Raw genomic sequence first — 19,009 nt, forward strand, 5'->3', positions numbered from 1 at the left:
CTGAACTTGGACTTTTACCCGAAGCTTCTACCTTGGTTTGGACTTCTTCCGCTGGGAGCCGATAGGCCCCCTGACAAGCACATGAAAAGCCATTTTGGATAAGGCATAAGGAGTTGAATCACGGAAATACGCTCATGACTATATGACTATATAAGTAGTACTTTTCAGCAAAGTGGTGAGTATTTAAATCTGACTTTATTATTGTAAGTATGATTGTTTTCCCCTGAGGAAGTCACATTAAGTGATGAAACACACTGGGCTTTATGGATACACTTTGGTGAGCAAATGATCAAGTGCATTATTATTATAAGTTATCCGTTTTAAAAAGGATTACACTAGGGAAGCGCGCTCTTCTTTGAATTAAATATTATAGATATTCTTGGCTTGACCATCCGATTCTTGAAGTGGCAGCTCTGCTATGATCCACTGCGGCTTGGATTTTTAATATATTGTAGACTATACAAGGAACTGTTGCACTTGGTACTTTTGAAATTTTGGTTGACTTTTCTTAAAAGCTTACTCACAGCATCCCCTTTTTGACTTTAATATAAACAAGTTTATAAAGTCACCCTGGTATAGGGTTCCTTGAGGATCCAGAACAAATTAGTATTCGGCCTCAATCTTTTCCTTATTGATATTCAGACAAGCCCCTTCCCTTCCTTAATCCACTGCTGCCCTCTGGGGATAGCTTTAGAATTTGGCAACCTCTACCTTAGGGGCTTGCCTCTGCCATCTGCCATGGAGGCATTCCTACTCTCTGGCCTAGAATGATAAATGCCAGAATGGATCAGGACACCCCTGATTAAAGACAACCATCTCCATTGTATTCACGTTTCTGTGGATCTCTACATTCTTTTACCAACTGTACGAATTTCTTAATTCTGAAAAATCTGAAAAATCTTTCCAAATATGGAAACTGACATAAAAATCAATAAATATTACTGATATTTACATGTGAAAATACAGGCTCAGTTTATCTTTACATATTACTATGTCATGGGCTGCTACATCAGTGGGATTCTTAATACTAGTAGGAACCAAAATAACTTGTAACAAAAAAAGAAGTAGAGGAATGGGAGCTGTTATCCAAAATGCTCTGGACCTGGGGGTTGTCCAGATAATGTAATTGGATCTTAATACCTTAAGTCTACTAGAAAATCATGTAAACATTAAATAAACCTATTAGGTTGGTTTTGCTTCCAATAAGGATTAATTATGTCTTCGTTTGGGTCAAGTACAAGGTTCTGTTTTATTATTAAAGAGAAAAAGAAAATCAATTTTAAAAATCTGGATTATTTGATTATGATGGAGTCTATGGGAGACTACCTTTCCATTTCCAATTTGGAGCTTTCTGGATAATGGGTTTCCGGATAACGGATCTCATACCTGTACATTCTAATTTTCAATCTTCCAATGTATATACAGATGGAATATTGTTTCCATATCTGTGTTGTCTTTTTAATGAACCTATATGAACTATAGAGATAAAAGAAGAATCCAGAGAGAGAAATATATTCTTATCACTTATCTTATTAGACCACAGAAGAGATGCATTGTGTTTATTGCTGGAGGATAAGGAGCTAATGTATCGCTGATACAGAAACACAGTGATACAATGACCTAATTGTCAGCGAAACAAGCAAGGGTTGTTTCTCACATTTAACTCTTGTTTTAATTTTGTATTATTTCTGCAGCACATTTAAATCGGATATATGCAGAACAGATCATTTCATATGAAACAACAATTTCACTAACAATTAGGATATTAATGTTAGATGTCACATGGCTAGATACATAAAGGATCATAATAATAATATGCATATTATATCCACAAATGGGCATTTATTTTGCAAGACCAGATGACCACAAGGAACCTTATATTACCCATAATCAGAAGAGTCTCTAGCTGTAGCTCTCTTTTCCCATGCCAGACAAGTATGTGCTAAAAAGCAGGACAGTTACCATGGAAACTGGCAGCTTCCTCAATAAATTTCACAGGGAGTGACTGTGTTGATTCCCGAGGCTGGGTGGAGGAGGTGGATCTGGGTGGAGGTAAAGGAAGGTTACTTTGTACTGAGTTAATATGAAAACCAATTTAAAGCATTGCTGCAGAAGCAGAGCACTCATATTTGCAAGTTAAAAGGGGCCTTTATACATTATACAAGACCTTGATGACACTGCTAACTTAGGGCATAAATCAATATAATAATATTTGTTAGGGATGAATATTAAAGAGATACTGACACCAGAAATTAAACCTTTTTTTTTACATCTACCATAAAATTGACTTTGCATATTTCTCATAATCTTGCCATAAAGTATTTGTCCAATGCTTTTACATTACCAAACTGACGCACTGTGATCGCCTATGAGGGGGCTGCCATATTTGTGCAGCAGGAGTCCGTTAGCATCAGAAACTTTAACTGACAGGCTGAGATGGGACAGTCAGGTTGGCAAAACAGTCAGGTTTAGGAACTTCAGCTAACAATTTCTTACAAAAACAAAGCTCTCAGCAATCAGCATGACATATACGTAACTTCTAATGTACATTCATATTTTAAAAATTTTTTTTTTTTAGTGTCAGTATCATTTTAAATAGCCAAAGTAACTGAGCTTAAATGCCTAATATTATGTACTATTTACTGTATATAGTTCATGTTGTGCCTTCATTGCCTTTGCTATATTGTAAAGATATAGGTAGGGTTTATTTCGCAGAATGAAGGAGAGAACTTTATTGATGTACATTTATATTTATCGATACAAATATTTTTCACAGACAATAAATATTGTTCCTTAAAATCAAAATTAATATAGAAAGTGTACATTTTGAATGTCAATATTCCTTATATACAGCAGGATCTTTTTTTTTTTTTATCCCTTTGGAAAAAAAAGAGAAACAGAATTTGGTTAATCCTATAGTTCAAAACAGGGAAGATTCAAAGGCAATAGTAATAACTGATAATGTATGTCCCTAAAGTGGTACCCTATCCTAGGCTGTGGGGGATGAGGCCAATGTGTTTGAACTGGTGGACTGGAGAAGGATTATTTTAGAGGAGTTATGGAGCTGATGAAATAAAACAAGTCAGTGACGCCGCTCGAGGTTAGTAAAGGGAATTACAACCAGTAATTATTCATTTATATACTTAATATAGGGCCAACAAATTTACACAGTACTTTACATACGTTTACATAGTTTACATACAAATTTTGCTACTAGTCTAGTTATCAATAGAAACCAATTACATAATTAGCTGGTAGCATATATAGGTTACTAGACATTGGCAAAGTTTAAAGAGATCCTGTCATCAGAAAACATGTTTTTCTCAAAATAGTGCTACTCCAGCAGAATTCTGCACTGAAATCCATTTCTCAAAAGAGCAAACAGATTTTTTTGTATTCAATTTTGAAATCTGTCATGGGGCTAGACATATTGTCAATTTCCCAGCTGCCCCTGGTCATGTGACTTGTGCCTGCACTTTAGGAGAGAAATGCTTTCTGGCAGGCTGCTGTTTTTCCTTCTCAATGTAACTGAAGGAGTCTCAGGGGGACATGGGTTTTTACTATTGAGTGTTGTTCTTACATCTACCAGGCTGTTATCTTGTGTTAGGGAGCTGTTATCTGGTTACCTTCCCATTGTTCTTTTATTTGGCTGGAAGGGGGAAGGGAGGGGGGTGCTATCACTTCAACTTGCAGTACAGCAGTAAAGAGCGATTGAAGTTTATCAGAGCACAAGTCACATGACTTGGGGCAGCTGGGAAATTGACAATATGTCTAGCCCCATGTCAGATTTCAAAATTGAATATATATGCTCTTTAGAAAAATGGATTTCAGTGCAGAATTCTGCTGGAGCAGCACTATTAACTGATTCATTTTGAAAAAATTTTATTTCCCATGACAGTATCCCTTTAAGGAATTGATGTATAAGATTTTAAATGTTTTTCTGTACGGGTTATGAGGGCACTGCATGTGTAGGTGGAGTATATAATGCACTTCTAACTATAGAGGCCCTATTTAAGAGGGCTATCATCTGGCCTGGCCAGTAAAATGATTTTGAAGTGATATCTATTTCCTTTAGGAATAATGATGACTTCTACATTTTGCATTTGACGATTAGATGATCACATGCCCATTTTATCATGATACTATGTATTTGTGATCAAAGTTTTAAAAACATTGCTCTATTTTACGTCAGAGGTCCATATTACATATACAGTAGTAATATAGATAATAAACTGCATCTGTTTATACTGTCTCTGTTATGCTTCTTATCTATTTCCATTTTATTGTTAAATCGACCAAAGGCATATCCAAGCAGCAGTAAAGAAAGTTTTAATACCTATTTCAAATAAAGATTGATTGGCCTCTCTTTGCCATGTGTGACAGGGCCTAATATATTTAAAATCTAGAAGGCATAAGTTAATTTAATGCTGATGACATTATCACTATAATGCTGATTCTATACAGATCCTATTTCTGGAATTACTGTATTTTGTATACTGAACCTATTGAACCAACATAAAGGCTCAGCGTCTCTATAATAATAATGTGATGAGGCCTTCAAAGTTGCCACAGGCATTTCCCATTTTGGATTTTGTTGATGTTACAGGGCTGATTATTGAATTCTGATACTAATTGTGTTTATTTATGAGCTGCCATGTAACTATAATCTGAATAATAAACTAATCAGCCTTATATTGTGTCATTTATATTCTGTATGTCCAGTCCAGAGCAGCACAGAGCATTTGAAGTGAATCAGCAGAAAAGAAGATGGGGAGCTCCTGGGGCATCTTTGGAGCCACAGATCTTCCCTGCTAAAGGGCTGTGGTTGCCTTGGACAGGTACAGAAGCACAAAACATAATGTACAACATTTCTACCCTGCTTCTTTTGTTTAACCTTAGTTTTCCCTTAATTTGCTATCCAGAAATATATGACCAGCTCCACAAAATTACAGCAAAACATTTCTAATCTCCACTGAGTCATTTGCTGAAGCGTAGTTATAGATACACGGTATTTCTAATTCTAGTACCTTTCAAGAATGCATAAATCAGAGTGAAAATGGGCATATACAGTATATTGCACACCAGAGAATAAAGCAAAAGACAAACATCTGGCACGACGAATGATTGGATATGAATGCAAGATCCTTTGTAAGTTGTAGGATGAAACAGCAGTTTACAGCAAAGTGCACGTGTGTGTGTGTTCAGCACTGTTTTCTGCATTGTTTACATTTTCCATGCATGCATTTCCATGTGCATGTAGTCTCACTGGTACAATAACTAAACTAAGACAGTAAACACCAAATACAAACTTTTAATGACAATGCATCCTTACTAGGGACAAACCTCTGAATTCCAGGTGTCATGGTCTTGACTCCACCCTGCCACATATTCCCTAGATGTGTGTAGAATTAAATCTTTACTATCAACCTTCCAGGGACTAGAAGGAGAACACTCAACAAACTGTACCACCAAGACACCTCCCCTACAATCTGGTCTTTATAGTCACTGTTAGGGGAACATGAAGTTATATACACACACAGGATTCAAAAATGGCGCCAAAACCATGCCCGTGACATATATATATATATATAAGCCTCCAATGTCCGCACATGCTTATCAGACGATCGATAAATATCGGGTGCTGTAGTTGAACAATGTGCAGGAACAGAGATTCGCACTCACCCCGAATCCTCTTTTCTTCAAACAATGTATTAGGATACAAAAGCTTTACATCGTATTTACATCGACGTTTCGGTTGTGCTCTACAACCTTTATCAAGATGTAAGTAGCACATCTTGATAAAGGTTGAAGAGCACAACCGAAACGTCAATGTAAATACGATGTAACGCTTTTGTATCCTAATAAATCGTTTGAAGAAAAGAGGATTCGGGGTGAGTGTGAATCTCTGTTCCTATATATATATATATATATATATATATATATATATATATATATATATATATATATATATATATATATATATATATATATATATATATATATATATATCTCAATCATGCTATTTCTTAAACATTTGGTTGTTGAAGAATGAAGCAACTATGTAAGCGATGTGGAATCACATATGGTGCATCCAGGTGATACCAGCTGTGTATATCAGTAGTGGCTGCTTTATATTCTTAACAATTTTTGTAGAAATAAATGGGTAGTGGCCCAAAATGTGCCAATTTGTTAGGCACCCCCGAGTAGGCTGTTTTTTTTTTTGTAATACTGTCATTTGTTGCTTTTCTGCTACTGTATAAATAATAGTCTTACAAAACAACATCCCATTTGTCTTCTAGCATTAAATCAGCTATTTGTTCTCTGCAAATGTGAATGGAGTCAATTTGAAGTGTTCTTATCTAATTCAATATAAACTGACAACTAAAATGCTTAAATAACTGATTCTCCGATATGTGACCGAAAGAACTACATTTGTATTTATCTCTGGTACTTCTATCTGAATTTCATGTATTTTTCAGGGTTTTTAAATGATCACATTCAGATTTATGGCATATCAAACGCCGAACCGGCATGTTGCCATTTATTAGGCAGACAGTGAAATAAAAGAGATAAATGCACATCATGATTATGCTGCCAACTGCGCCTTGTTATTCTTAATCCTCACATGATCATATTTACCCCTATTTTATTATGATGCTTGAGGTTTACTTCCTTTGTTCTGGTCCAGTGATTTTTGCTTTAGAGACTTTGATTATTTTTAAAGGTTTATAGGTAGAATTAGAATAGGTAGAACAAATGGTATAATGCAATACAGTGAAATGATAATAAAATCATGGGTATAAAACAGAAAAGTAAAAGCCATAATAGCTGTGTTTCAAGTTAACAGACTGAAAGTGAGATTGTCAGAATGTCTTCTTATGTCATGTCTGATTAAACTCTGTAATAAATTTACAAAACTGCAACAGGGTATTGCCCTTACCTACAATAGGGGGCAGATATATCAAAGGTCGAAGTTCGAAGTTAAAAAAACTTCGAATTCAAAAAGACCAACAGAATGGTGGTTGAAGTTTTTTGGGGTCAAAGTGGGCCTACTTCGAATCGCTACATCGATTCGAAGTTTTTTAAACTTCAACCTTCGATCTCCCAAACTCCCCCAATTGCCTCCATACAAGTTCTAGGAGCTGCACTTCGGCAGCTTTTAGGTGGTGAATGGTCGAAATCGAAGTTTTAAAGAGACAGTACATCGAATCGAAGTTGGACTATTTGATGGTCGAAGTACCCAAAAAAATACTTTGAAATTAGAACTTCGAACCTTCACTTCGACCTTTCCCCTAATCTGCCCCTGGGGGTTCAAAAGTGAGCAACACAAGCATGAAAAAAGTCACTGGGGGTAGTAAAACAGTATTTGGAAGTACACTTGGGGGCACATTTACTAAGCTCGAGTGAAGGATTCGAAGTAAAAAAACTTCAAATTTCGAAGTTTTTTTTCAGGTACTTCGAACATCGAATAGGCTACTTCGATCTTCGAATCGAACTAAAAATCAGTTGACTATTGGACCATTCGATAGTCGAAGTACTGTCTTTTAAAAAAAACTTTGACTACCTACTTTGGCACTTTAAACCTACCGAGCTACAATGTTAGCCTATGGGAACCTTCCCCATAAGCTTTCTCATCTTTTTTTGATCGAAGGAAAATCCTTAGATCGATGGATTAAAATCCTTCGAATCGACGAATTTAATTGTTCGATCGAACGATTTTTCCTTCGATCGTTCGATCAAAGTATTTGCGGTAAATCCTTCGACTTAGATAGGATTTTACTTCGACCGTTAGTAAATGTGCCCCTTGGTTTAATTCAACCGAAATTTAGGAAGTCAAAAAGAAGCACATGCTTTGAGGCAACAGGGAGTAACACCCAAGGGATTAGCATACCTCCCAACATTTGAAAAAATGGAAAGAGGGACAGAAATAAAAAAAAACATTTTGACCACACTTATTTTATGGTCACACCCACTAATTACCATGCCAATTTTAAAAAAAGTGAACACATTTCAGGGAATTTTAGGGCCATGTTTTATTTGTTAACAGTTTTACTAATAAAGGTGATTTGCCTATTGTGCTGCAAGTTTTCCCATGAGACCTGCTTATTTTAAATAGTTACAACTGTATCTTTTACTTATTTTAAATTGTTACAAAGGTATCTAAGTGCAGCTGCTGAGTGTTCTGAATTAAGTTTTAGAAACTTTGTATCTTTTTCAGTGCAGGAGATTAAAGAAAAATCCAAAATAATGAGCTGAGCTGTGAAAATCAGAACTGCCCTACAGAAAACGAGACAATTGGGAGTTATGGGTTAGTGGGCAATATGTTGCTCACCAGCCACTGGTTGGGGATCACTGACCTACACTATCCAACTATAAAGTGCGTTAAAGAATAATGTATACTTTTTTTTTTTTTTTAATTAAATGAACAATAAATTTAGAAGCAGCTAATACAATACATTAACCATAGGCTAGTATGCTACTGATACTATGATACTAAACTCTATAGTTAGTATAGGTATGGGTATATATACTTTATGTGAGAGTAGGGAGGGGTGTGTGTATGGATGCTGGGTTTTCATTTGGAGGGGTTGAACTTGATGGACTTTGTCTTTTTTCAACCCGATTTAACTAGGTAACTATATTTGTGGCACGGTAGATGGGAAGACTCTAAAAAGAAGATATACCTGGTGAAAATATAATGTCCATATTCGCAATCCACCAAAATTTCAACTTGCCTGCCACTTTTAATTTTTCAGCAAAACTATAGTCAGTTTATAGACACTTTTGTGAATATGTTTGGAAAATGACAAAAAAAATAAATAAATAGCAGAACATAGTTATTAACATTTATAGTGAATTAAAGCTCAGTGTAACTCTTCCTCCCTGTCCTCTGTTCTGTTTGCTACTTCCAATCAGCCCTATTTCAGTGGCAGTATAGAAAGCTCATTGTAGTCTTTACAACCAATATTTTATAAACAAGTGTAAAAAGTTTATTTTATAGCAAGTAGCTTATTGCCAACATAAAATAGATAACAAAAATATTTTGACTACATATTTGCATTGTTTTGCTAATTATTGCTTACATATTGCATTTTGAGTAAATGTATTGTATACATATTTATTTAAAGGGGAAGTAAAGCCTCCCTGGCAAATTTTGTTTTAGTATCAGTGCATAGCCCCAAGTCCCCTCTCCGATCATGTCACTAACACTTGCCCCCAACTTATCTATGCCCCCATTGCATGTCCAAAAATACAGAGCTGTTTAGCAGTTTTGGCCACCACTTTTAGCTGTGTGTTCCCAGCATCCATCTTGGTGATCAGAAAGCAGCTGGAAGTCAAATCAGGTTACTAACCATGTTGTTAGTTGAGATACCATAATGTAATAAAATTCACATGGCCAAAGATTGTGGTGTAGCTCTGCAGTTCTGGGATGCACTATGGGTCACAGTAAAGTTTATGCAAGTGTAACCGATGTGGTTGGAGAGTGGGGAATGGAGGATCTGTGCACTGGCACTAAAGCTTTTATTGCCCTTAAACAGGAGACAACACCAACTGTATATAACTCATGTCATACTGTATTCATCAACTAAGAGATGAGAAATTCACTCAAATTGTAGATGATAAAGCTCACATTGGCTTTTGGCAGGGAATCTCTTCTCTGAAAGGCACAATCTTTAGTAGAAGGCACAGGTACAGCTGAGTCATCTGATGACAGACTGACAGGTTTAGGAACAGCTAAAGACAAAGACAGAAAAAAAATTTTGTTAAAATGTTGTGCAAAATTAAAAATCTGTAAACTGTTTATATTTACACAGTGGTTCTAAACCTTCATAATGCCATGGCCCTTTAATACAGTTCCTCATGTTGTGGTGACCCCCCAACCATAAAATTATTTTCGTTGCTACTTAATAACTGTAATTTTGCTACTGTTATGAATCGTAATGTGAATATCTGATATGCGTGATGTATTTTCATTGTTACAAATTGAACATACAAACAGCCAAAATATTTCCCCCAAATCTATACAGGTACTAGCAATACCCAAAATATTGCCCCCCAAATCTGTACCTGTTGTGCCAAGTGCCAGCATATTAGCCCCCAAGTCTGTACCTCTTGTGCCACCAGCATATTGCCCCCCAAGTCTGTACCTGTTGTGCCAAGTGCCAGCATATTAGCCCCCAAGTCTGTACCTCTTGTGCCACCAGCATATTGCCCCCCAAGTCTGTACCTCTTGTGCCAACAATGCATTGCCCCTAAGTCTAAGCAGCAGAACCAAAAATATTGCCCCAGATCTGACTGTACCTCTCTGCTCAGGGCTCACTATTCTCCAACAACACCAGGCAGCCAGTTTCAGAACAAAGAATTGCACCGTCACCACCTGGCTGAGCTGGCTCTTTTCAATGTGCACAGCTGCACACCAACGCGCCAGACCAGTACAGCTCTCTATGCAGAGTGACGTCACCATGTGCCGCTTTATACAGCGCATGCGCATCCGGACCGCTTCGTTGGAGAACTGTCCTAACGAACTGGAAGGAGAGAGCCCGAGAGGTGCAATCAGACCCAGGGCAAAGGGAAAGTAAGAGGGAAGTGGGAAGCAGAGCGGAACTCTGCTGGAGCATGGGAGGACCTTCAAACATAAAGAAATAAAAAAAAAAACGGAAAAAAAAATTCTTTCCTTTTAAAAGTGTGCCCCCTATGACTCTCGCCCTAGGCGGACACCTACTCTGGCGACCCTTGTGAAAGGTTGAGAACTGCTGATATTTACAGAAGTGCAAATGTATACAGCTTTAACATGAAGCAACATAGAAAATTTAAAGGAGACCTTTTGCTGTCTCTCCATGCAGGGGAAGGAGACTGTAATTACACATTATGGGAACAAATATGTTCCTAACCATGATGCAAAAGAAATAATATTGCAACAAACATTATGGCAATACAAGTAGGGGATCCTTTGTCCAGAAACCCATTATCCAGAAAGCTCAGAATTATCGGGTTAGTTTTCGGGTCAGTAAAATTCATCCGAGTTTGAAATATTCGATTTTATGAATACATTTCCCCCAATCAAATTTAGAGTAAAATTTAATTCATGTCACTCACGTAATTGGAATCTTTATAAATGTGCCTCAATGTTTAAATGGGTTTTAGCAGATTACAGATGTGGTGATCCAAAATACAGAAAGATCCCTTATCTGGAAAGCCTCAGGTTCCAAACATTCTGGATTCTAGATCCTTTACCTGTACTTCTAGTTATTGGATTATAATAACAGCAATGTAACTGTTCAAAAGAAACAATTAAACATAGTTCCCCAAAATATGGTGAGTAGTGAGAAACTGTTACTGTGAGGGATGTTTACTGCATTCCGATTAATTCGGTGTTAACATTTCATGTCACGAACAACTTTGAAATGTACATACAATTACTTTAAGAATGACACGCCTTATGATGAATGATAACAAAGTGAACTAAGCTAGAAGCTAATGAACTTGTCTGCTCACTGATTTAATCTGATTTAAATACTTGCAAAAGAATATTTCATTATCAAAAAAAAATTTCATGTGCACTTTTAAACAGACAACGATCATAAAAAGGTAATTAATTATAATATATAAAGCAATATAAAATACAGATGATTGTTCTGAGGTCTGCTATGCACATGAAAAGCTATTGCCATAGAGTGGAAACTTTAGAAAGCATTCAGCTCCATTTGTTAAATCCACTCAGCAAATACTGGAACTTTGCTAAAGCATTTCATTGCCTTAAACCCCAAATAATCATATTCAAACACACAGTGGCTGATTTATTAAAGGTCAATATCGTTGGAAATAGAAATCTCTCACTAAAAAGAATTTCTCCTGGATATCAAGATTTTCCTGATGAATGTTTTTGTATTTTCTCCCCAGTCTTTTTTTTTTACTTGAAACTTGTCTTGTGATGTGTGATGCATTGGGTTTTTGATAAACTCCCTTTAAGTAGCAGTGATTCACTGGGATGTCTCATGAAGAGTTACATTTAGAGTGGAAGGTTGGTTGTCTATCAGAATTTATTGGTTTAGTGCACAACAGATTTTCATGGTGAAGCAAAACTTGTGTTATAAATTAGGGATGCACCGAATCCAGGATTCGGTTCGGGATTCGGCCTTTTTCAGCAGGATTCGGATTCGGCCAAATCCTTCTGCCCAGCCGAACCGAATCCTAATTTGCATATGCAGGGTCAGGGAGGGAAATCGCGTGACTTTTTGTCAGAAAACAGAGATGCAAAACATTTTCCCGCTTCCCACCCCATATGCAAATTAGGGTTCGGATTCAGTTCGGTATTCGCCTGAATCTTTCGCAAAGGATTCGGGGGTTCGGCCGAATCCAAAATAGTGGATTGGGTGCATCCCTATTATAAATACATATACATATATTTGCACTTGCATTTTTTCCCCTAGTTATCAAAAAATACTGCAATACACCCAATCCAGAAGCTTGCTGCCTCATCCCTGTATTTCCTACTTTTCAACATTTTCCCTACACATCAAAATAAATAAAATTTCCCCTCAAAATCACTGCCAATACTATGAATATTTACCTCTACTGTTTTCTCACTAAAGGGAAACCAAAATTTTTATCTCTGAAAATTATTTTTCTTGTATATTTGTACCACAATCCATAACTTGTACATTTAAACATGTTAACAGATTCCGCAGTAACAATTTTCTGCTGTTATCCTTGGAAAATAGTTGCAGGAGCTGAAGGAAACAATATTCCAGCCATCTCTCTTTTACAGCCCTCTGTTTAATTGCCCAAGTCATTGGATTCAATTACTATGTGTTTTACATTCAAGTGTTGGCACATCAACACCCTACAAATACCTAATACCAAATACCTATAGCACTCAACTTTCACCTCTCAGTTATCAGGTTTAAAATGAACCCTATGGTTAATGTACACCTTCACCACCTATTGGGGAAATGACATCTTGTATTTTCTTTTTGAGAAAATGTCATTTTTCATCTCTTTGTGTCATCATGGTCTGCCATTATTCTCATTTACATATTATGGACTTAAGAAGTGCTTTAAAAATAAACTTTACATAAAGTATATACAAAGAATTACAACAGAATGGAACATGAGCTTGCCTTTTCCTATCATATTGCACAACACTTGTTTTAAAGATTATTCATCATTCATTCAGTCCCATGAGTTTTACAGTTCCCTAACATGCCAACACGCTAGGCTAATTCAACAAAGAGATGAGTAACACCATTAACCTGCCCCGTTTGCACCTGAACAGAAAACACATTCCAACACAGGGAGAGCAAGAAAGCGTTCTGGTAGGAATCAAGCCCAAGACCTCAGTGCTGAGAATCCCTTCTTAGCTCTACATGTTTGCACATGAAATTTATACAAAAGGTACAAATAAAAACCATACAATTGACCAGCAACTCTCTTTAGGAATTCTTTCTCACCATTAATGTAGAATAATAGCAGCACAAATTGGCCCATGTGGGTGCAATGCATTTAGAATACCAGAACATATAAAATATGACAGTGGCACCCCTTACTTTAAGCAGGTGGCAAATGCTTACTTTTTAATTCATTTAGGATTAAAAGTATTGGTATAAATGTCTTCTTCGTGTTTCATACTTGATGCCACCAGTATCTTTTTAAATATTCTGGTACATACAATATTCAATTATCTCGATAAATAACTATGGAAACAATCACAACCCATTCACTCTTTGTCATTAATCTGTACTTGAAAAGTGTCTATAAGATATTGTCAACCTGTGACACTGTAGTCCACATGCAGTTGGGTGCTAGTATACTTTGAATTTTGTGGCAAACTTTAAGTTACTTTATGGCTGATGCTGCCTTATTAAAGATTTACCTCTTGGCAGCAGAATTCCTGCTAAATTTTTATTAAAAACTGTCATTTTCGCCAACACGGACTTGTGCTTTCAAACAATCATTGCTGAATTGTATTGATTTAGGCAGTGGTCAGCACCATTTCTTTCTTGGTATTCTTTAATAATTTAAGACAGAGGAAAATATTGAAATTGTCAAAACTATTGAAACAGAATGAAATGCTTGGAACACTAGTTGCAGTTTAGAATTTGTTCTTTAGTGCGTAATAAAACTTTAATAATGTTTTAGGAAAGCTGAAGTCAATTTTCAAAGACACACTGGGGTATATTTATCAAAAAGTGAAGTTAGAGATCGCCACAGTCCTCTAGAGTTAAATTCCACCACTCTCCATTGATTTCTATGGGTTTTTTAAAGGGTATATTTATCAAAGTATGAACTTTCACTTTTACCCAGTGATAAATACTCTTTCAAAAATCCCATAGAAATTGATGGAGAGTGGTGGAATTTCTCTCTAGAGAACTGCAGCGATATTAAAACTTGAATGCAATTGTAGTTACTGAAAACTTTGTTCAAAGCCAAGGTGCTATGTATATGCCTACATCCAGTACTGATGTACCAGTTTAGCCAGCTCACTCATTGTGGCTCACTGACTACAGTGTAAAAGTGCACAAGTGAAATAACAGATATAAACTTTAATTCAGTAGGGCAAGTGCAAGGTAAATTGTAATTAAATAATAAAAGAAATAATCTGATATGTTTCTCAACTTTTACAATATTTCACCTATTCAATCTACTGAATGTGAATTAGCAACAGGGCTGGAAACACTTGTCTTCATTTGAAAACCTGCACGCATGCTGACAGCATCTGGGGTCATGTTCTGACCCATAGAGTGGCTCGTTGTATTCTGCATCTCCTGAGTTATTGAAAGTACTACATTATTTAAACAAATCTGGCATGACTCCCAGACTCTTCTCGCCTCAGACAGAGGATACTCTTTCAGCACCATCATTTATAGTAAAAACTTTTTTTTTTTTTTATATATAAATCTTATGGTCAATTTACAGAGGATATTGGTACATACATGGAAACTGCATTTCTGTAGCATTAATAATCATACAAACATATCAATAGAAATTAAACATTCAGACAATCCCCATTTAGTGCAATGGTACACTGAGTCATATTGATCACTGCAGTCCCCTTAAGAGAATCTATAGAATCAGAATATCTTTTTTTTTTTATATATATATATAATACAGAAAAGCCATGAATATCTTGTAAATTATATCCTTATAAACGGTGAGTAGTGATGTCATCAGTTATAAACGGTGAGTAGTGATGTAATTTCTGTCACATGACTCACTAAAATTTGTGTATTATAATTAATAAAGTACCCCCAGTTGTAAAATATGAGGATATTATAAGTTACCTCGGAGTTCCATGACCTGTATAAAAACACTCGGCCTTCGGCCTCGCGTTTTTATATGGTCATGAAACTCCTCGTTAACTTATAATATCCTTATATTTTACAAGAGGGGGTACTTTATTCACTATAGAGTTCATTTAGCCTCTCCCAAAGCATGACAAAGACAACAAGCATTGTCCCCTGTTAGCAGGTAAGTGCAATCTGGTTTCTGATACAACAGCAGTAGCAGATGTTTACTAAAATACAGAAAGATCAATATTTCTGTGCTCACATTCTTTAGCCCAGAGCCTGTAGCTTAAGGGAAATTTTGGGAGGCATTCACCATATTCCAGTACTTCAAATCATAGGATTAAAATCCTAAAAACATAATTAAAGGAGTGGTTAATGTATAATATATATATATTACACACCAGAGAAAAGGATACAACATAACAACAATGTACTAAAATAATAGATATATCCAGGCCCCGGATTTGTAGCGAGGCCACAATGGGCGGATAAAATTGTAGGGGAGGCATGTCGCCCAGCTGCATAGTAAGGTGCAATGGGTATGCACAGGTCCCAGTGCTCCAGCGCATGAGCAAGTACACTCGTAGGGGGCAGGGGCATGTGCGAGATGCAGTCGACGAACAGGGCCCACGAGGGCTGGGGGGGGGCCACTGGGTTTTTTCCCGGGGCCCACCATCCCAGTCCGACCCTGGCAAATCCTATGAAGATTTTATAGGTTTCATCTGTAACAATACTATTAAACATCTTAAAAACATGTGCCACAAAGGAAACAGCAGTCTCCATCTGCACTGGTATATTCTTGCTTCATGAAACCAAGTTTCTCTGCTAGCCCCTTTTCTCTCATACATTCAGCACAGACCTCAAATATGGGGCCTCTGGGTAACATATCGACAGCCAGCCTGTAAAGCATCACTCAGCTGCAAATCATTCAACAAAACCAGTTTATTTCTTCAAGCAATAGATTTTACTTTAACCCCATCATCACTTCATCCCTTCCTTTAGAATGCCAACAGATTTAAACAGGGTTCCCCAATCTGCCTCTACTGCTTTTACGAAACATTTTTACAAAACCTGTAAGCCTTACTTATGAGCCTATCTGGTAGTACACTATTGTTGCTACACAAAATCAACAGTGCAAGTCCTGTAAATACTAAAGAATTATCTTTAGGAAGCCATTTAATACAATTTGTGGAGTTATAGAAATTTGCTTAAAATAAGAAGTTAGTGTTACAAGGTTTACAGAGACAGAGACAGGACCATCCTTTTATCAATATTACCAACTCCCAAAATACCACCCACCTACCTACCTCTGACCGAAGGAGAAAATGAACCATAGTAAGTTTCATTCATCGTCCATTAAACCATCAATAAACAAACTCAACTCAAAGCACACAAACAACAGATCATCAATATACTGCCCGACAACTCCAAGCACTCGTCAAGCTGTGTATCAAGCTCAAAAGTATGGGTTTCTTCCTATACTACTTCTCCACCCAAAGGTGAAGAATAATGAAGATTTATGGGGGCTTAGCATCATTTGTTTTCATCAATAAGTCCACAAGAAAATAGAAATTAAAGTGCATTATCAAGGAACAGTGAAAATACATGTTAGGTTACATGAGCCAATTACTGGATAAAGTTCTGTCTTTAACTCCCACATGTCTTCCTGTTAGAGCTGCAGTATTGCTGGTCAGGTAATGTCTAAGGGAGTCCACAGACCATAACAAAATGGTGGCTTCAGGTTAAAGATGTAATAGGGCAGTATTTACTCAAATAAATACTCAGTTTAGCCAGATTCTTTAACAGGCCACTTTTTCTTATTTTTAACACTGATTTTCAAGACAACCATGGGGGCAGGATCACCAGGGCCAAAACCAGGGGTTAACATAAAAGGCTCATCCACCTTTTCTGCCTATCCGGCAGTCCAGGTCCTTGCCCCCCTAGTTCCAGTCATTGCACGTGTGTGTTCATCTTGCATGCAGGGCAGGGGTCATGGTGGCCAAGTGGATTGTTGCCTAGGGCACCCGGCAGGCTTGGGCCACCTTTGAGGGCCACTAGTGTAGAAAGTGATTTACAATGATGATTTTTGCTCCGGGTGGAAAAAGAAAAGTGTTTCTCTAGATGGCAGCTCCATAATACATAAACTTGTACATAACAAACCAAACAATGTCATAATTTATAGCTTCTTATATATAATAGTGCCAGAGCTAAAGTTTGAAAAAAAAAAGTCAAAACATAATGCAGGAAAGCTGGGACTCCAATAATTGGCACTGGCAGTATGGTAATGGGACTTGTAACCTACTATAAGTTAGAAAGCTGCACATTAGAAAGCTCTTTTGCACCAACCAACACATAAGGAAAACACACAAACTGTCCAAGGAGGAATGAAACCTAGCACCACAAAATTCTGCAAGGCAGCTCTGCAAAACATTGTATTACAATGATCCCCTTGTGCGAATTTAATTTGGTGCTCATTGAGTAGTTGGGGAAAAGTTAGAGTTCTTAAACTGCTTTTTTTTTATTCTGTAATAAACATTTGCAAATGATTCCCATACATCAATCTATAGGCATGTTTCATTGAATCTGTCCTGCACACAGGGTTAAACAATTGCAGGGCTGGGAGGGTGCGTATTGGGTGTGTGCTACTGTGCTCAGCATCCTGAGTTCCCATAGCAACCATGGCCTCACTGACATACTCCTCTGCAGCTGCAGATCTGAAGTGCAGCACACTGGCTTTTTTCAACCCATTAGTCTTCTCTGGAATGGAAAGTGCCTCTGGGGATAGCAGAACTGTATTGTGGGTCGTCTACATTTGGAATTTTAGACACCTTGTCACTCTGTGCTAAAAAAATGTTTTGTTTTTGTCCTTTCATTCAACTATCATGACCTTATTAAAAAAAAAAGTATATAGGTATTTGACTGGGTCCCCTAGACTGGGCCCCTTTGCTGGAAAGAAAACAGATAAAAGGACAAAGTACACATGAAATTCAGTTACAATTGCCTGTTTTCCACATTAATTAATCAGCGATGTCTAGCTGTCAGCCCTTTGACTGCTGTTGAACTGCAACTCTAACCAGGGATAGTGGAAGCTGTAGCTTATCAACAGAATGATATACTCTGGACACCCCCCCAGAGGCCCTTTTGTCTGTCCCTGTAAGTAGCAGAGCAAAGGCGCTCACTATGCAGACAGACATTAAAGATAACCAGTGATTTTTACATAGTATAAACTGTAAAAACACAGTGCATCTTTTTTATATACTACAATTAACCTGGGATGTATTTAACACACTATGTAAAAGGCTGATATAATTTGCCCTTATATTGTTATTCTTTATAGTATAAAGCATTTAGGTTGGTAGCACATTACCATGGTTTACTGCATAATGGAAAAGAATAAAAGAAAATTGCTGAGGTCTGTTTATATGTTTCCAGCTGCGACCACCTAAAATCAGCAGGAGCTGCCAAATTAAATTGATATATGCACGCAATTGTATATTCCCCAAAGTCCACTATGAACGACTTCAGTTATCGCCTGCTCTGTATTGTTCTATGGAAGGCAGGCCTGGGATCCAATGACAGACTTCCACACCCCTGGCGTAGAAGCGTTCGATGATTCTTGCCTGCCCCGTTTCCTTGGTAGTTCTAGGCTGGAAGCCAAGGTTGTTTTAGGAATGTCAGGGCCCCAACTGGGTCAGGCAGATTTGCAGTTAGGGCACTAGGGA

At 37.1% G+C, this 19,009-nt stretch overlaps 1 long non-coding RNA gene across 1 annotated transcript; it reads right to left on the bottom strand.

The window, feature by feature from the left end:
• Positions 1 to 1,542: 1,542 nt before the first annotated feature.
• On the bottom strand, positions 1,543 to 9,735 carry LOC108709126. Its single transcript, XR_001934574.2, has 2 exons — positions 9,632 to 9,735; positions 1,543 to 2,042 (listed from the first exon to the last, which is right to left on the bottom strand). It is a non-coding gene; the product is annotated as an uncharacterized LOC108709126 (long non-coding RNA).
• Positions 9,736 to 19,009: the final 9,274 nt, after the last annotated feature.

The sequence above is a fragment of the Xenopus laevis genome, chromosome 2S (assembly GCF_017654675.1).
Source record: "Xenopus laevis strain J_2021 chromosome 2S, Xenopus_laevis_v10.1, whole genome shotgun sequence".
Lineage (NCBI taxonomy): Eukaryota > Metazoa > Chordata > Amphibia > Anura > Pipidae > Xenopus > Xenopus laevis.